We start from the raw sequence: 3,925 nt of genomic DNA on the forward strand, positions 1-3,925 counted from the left end.
AGCAGGAGGATCACTTGAACCCAGGAGTTTGAGTAGAACCTGGGCAACATAGCAAGACCCAGTCTCAAGGAAAAATAAGTTAAACATAGGATTACCCTATGAGCCAGTAATTCCACTTCTGGATATTTATCCAAAGTAAGTGAAATCACATTAGTACCACTGTACTCCAGCCTGGGTGACAGATGAGACCCTGTCTCAAAGTATAAAAATAAATAAACAAGCCAGGTGTGGCAGCACATACCTGTGGTCCCAGCTACCCAGGAGGCTGAGGCGGGAGGATCAGTTGAGCTTAGGAGGTTGAGGCTGCAGTGAGCCATGTTTCCATTCCTGCATTCCTGCCTGGGTGATGGAGCAAACCCCTGTTTCAAAATAAAATTTAAAAAATAAAAAAGAAGTAAAAGCAGAGTTTCAAAGAAATATTTGTGCACTCCTGTTCAAAGCAGCATTGTTCACAATAACCAACATGTAGAAGCAACCCACATATCTATGGACAGTTAAATAGATAAGCAAAATGTGGTCTATACATACAATGAAACATCGCTCAACCTTCATAAAGGAAGGAAATTCTGACACAACGTACAACATGGATGAACCTTGAAGACATTATGCTAAGTGAAATAAGTCAATCACAAAAGGACAAATATTGTATGATTCCTCCTATATGAGGTTCCTAAAGTAGCCAAATTCATAAAGACAGAAAGTAGAGTGGTTGCCAAGGGCTAGAGGGAGAGGGAATGGGAAGTCTGTGTTCAATGGGCACGAAGTTTCAGCTGGGGAAAACAAAAAAGTTCTGGAGGTAGATGGTGGTGATGGTTGCATGTGAATATACTTAATGCCACCAAATTATATGCTTAAAAATGGTTAAAATGGCAAATTTTATGTTATATATATTTTACCATACACACATACACAAAAGATTCCAGAGCCACTATCCTAATTTTTTCACCTTGTTGTCCCTGTTCTTAAGCCAAGGGTCATGGGTATTCCTGGGATCTGCAAGAATGCAAGATGCTGAGAAGACAGGGGCCCATTGGGCACCTGCAGATCCTGTAGGTAAAAATAGTAGGAGCCTAGGCAACACAAATACTTGTTGCCTGCAGGCAGGCAGCAAAGGAACAAAAACAGGCCATGAACTAGCAGATAGTATAGCATAATGATTACAATATTGGGCTCTGAAGCCAAAACACCCAAGTTCAGATTCTAGCTCTGCCATTTATTAGCTATGTGATCTTGGGCAAATCCAACTTCTATGTTATACAGATAAAGAAACTGCAACCAGGAGGAGATAAATGACTCGTCCAACAGGTCCAAAGTATTTTCTCCTTTATATTGTTTAAAAATCTTTACATGGCTTTTGTTTCGTTTTGTGTCCCCAGTAGACTGTAAGCTCCCCAAGGAAGCTATGTTTGTGATAGCATCACTTGAAATGTAACTTCTTTGTGCTTCAGTTGCCTCACCTGTGGGATGCAGAGAATAAGGGCTCCTACCCCATAAGGTTGTCAAGCATATTAATGAATTTATACCTAGAAATGTTTAGGAGAAACCTTAGTGCATATGATAGTCTCAACAAGCAATAGATTAAGAGAGGCTTCTGAAGAGGTGATCAGGCTATTTCATAAAATGTTTTGAGCAAGAAAAACAGTCCTAAAACATCCAGGATTGTTCTAGATTTGGACTAGAGTGAAGAAAATCAATTGTTCTTTGATAATTTGATTTGTATTTATTGGACTTCTACTTTCATGTATGTCTAAATAGGCTTAAGCTTTGCAGTAATAAGACTGACAGTGAATACTTCAATGATGTGTTTAAGAAAAACAGTAACAAAACAGGGGAAAAAAAGAAAGAACAAAACCACCTAGAAAGTGTCTACATTTTACTGTCTGCAGGGTTCATCACAACAGTGCCAAATGACAGACTTAACACATTTAGTTGGATGAATTTTGCCCTGAAGAAGGATATCACTTTTTTTTTGACAGTTTATTTATTCATCTACCTTCTCATCTTCCTCCTCATCTTCTTCATCTTCCTCTTCCATCTTTTCCCAGGCAACTTTAGCAGGACCTTTTTCACCATCCAACTTTCCTTTCAACTTATAGTCAGCACCATCCTTCTCATACTTCATCAGCTTTGCCACCTTAGTGACATAAGGCTGCTTTTCACTGTCATTTAAGTTCTTCCACATCTCACCCAGCTTTTTTGCCACATCTCCAGTAGAGATGCCGGGGTTTGTGGATTTCATCTTGGGGGTGGAATTCTGAACAGAACAGGAAGAATCCAGACAGTGGCCTTTTGGGTGCATTAGGATCGTTCTTCCTGCCTCCCTTAGCTGGTCCATAATCCTTCATTTCTGTATCATAGTGCACTTTATCTGCCTTTGCCATTTAATCGAATTTAGACTTCTCTCTCTTCTTTTTTTTTTTTTTTTTTCCTGAGACAGAGTATTGCTCTTGTTGCCCAGGCTGGAGTGCAATGGCACGATCTCAGCTCACTGCAACCTCTGCCTCTTGGGTTCAAGCCATTCTCCCGCCTCAGCCTCCCCAGCAGCTGGGATTACAGGCACCCACCAATACGCCCAGCTAATTTTTTGTATTTTTAGTAGAGACGGGGTTTCACCATGTTGGCCAGGCTGGTCTCAAACTCCTTACCTCAGGTGATCCACCCACCTCACCCTCCCAAAGTGCTGAGATTACAGGCATAACCTGCTGTGCCTGGCCTAGACTTATCTTTCCCAGACATTGTCTTCTACCTCTTAGAGCACTTTTTGGAAAATTCTGCAAAATTGACAGGGACCTCTGAGTTTTTCTTATGTTCTTCTCTGCACATCTGTACAAAGAAGGCAAAAGCAGACATCTTGCCCCTTGGTTTCCTGGGGTTACCATTAGCCATCCTGACTGTATTGTTCACTAGTCTTGAAGGATATCACTTTTAAGTGGACACCATTCACATGATATTGTAATTTGTAAATTTATTATGATAATTTACCAGTAGATGGCAGTAAAATGCCTTGTTATTACAGAATCCGTTCATTGTAACAATTTTCAGACATATGGAAATAAAATGCCTTGAGAAGGGGGTCACTTCTGCTTTGCATAAAGACATACTACGGCGAGGCACAGTGGCTCATGCCTGTGAACCCAGCGCTTTGGGAGGTGGAGGTAGGTGAATTGCATGAGTCCAGGAATTAAGAGACCAGCTAGGGCAACATGGCGAAACCCCATCTCTACAAAAAAATACAAAAATTAGCCAATTGTGGTGGTGCATCATGCCTGTAGCCCCAGCTCCATGTGAGGCTGAGATGGGAGGATCACTTGAGCCCGGGAAGCAGAGGTTGCAGTGAGCCAAGATCGCACCACTGCACTCCAGCCTGGATGACAGAGTGAGACTCCATCTCAAAAAAAAAAAAAAAAAAAAAAAAAAGTAGGGGGCTTACTATGGGCAAGCCATGGCTTGCTCTTCAGGAAAAAAAAAATATTGAAAAAATAGAAGAAATAGAGTAATCATTACACAATTTTAAAAAATGGAAGATTATCAAGTGACCACATACACACACACAAAGGTGGGGCGGGGAGAAAATATCTGTTTTCAAAATATTGTGAAATTGTAAAGCTTTTATTAGAGTATAATATAAAGACATAAAAGTACAGAAATCATAAGTATAAAGCCTGATGAATTTCCACAAAGCCAACACACATGTCTAACAAGCACCCAAATCAAGAAATAGAACATTCAGCCCCAAAGAAGCCCCTTCTAGTCATTACCCACAGCCTCCAAGGGTAAACAGTATTTTGACTTCTAACTCCATAGATTAGTCTCACCAGGAGTTAAACTTATAGATTCATCTACATTGTTGCATGTAGTTGTAGCATGTTCATTTTCATTGCTGGGTAGCATCTCATTATTTATTTTTTATTTTTTTGAGACAGAG

The 3,925-nt window shown here is 40.4% G+C and overlaps 1 pseudogene; it reads right to left on the reverse strand.

Moving 5' to 3' along the window:
* Positions 1–1,981: 1,981 nt before the first annotated feature.
* On the reverse strand, positions 1,982–2,886 carry LOC108533188 (high mobility group protein B3-like; annotated as a pseudogene).
* Positions 2,887–3,925: the final 1,039 nt, after the last annotated feature.

This window comes from Rhinopithecus bieti, unplaced genomic scaffold (assembly GCF_001698545.2).
Source record: "Rhinopithecus bieti isolate Rb0 unplaced genomic scaffold, ASM169854v2 scaffold_65, whole genome shotgun sequence".
Classification (NCBI taxonomy): Eukaryota; Metazoa; Chordata; class Mammalia; order Primates; family Cercopithecidae; genus Rhinopithecus; species Rhinopithecus bieti.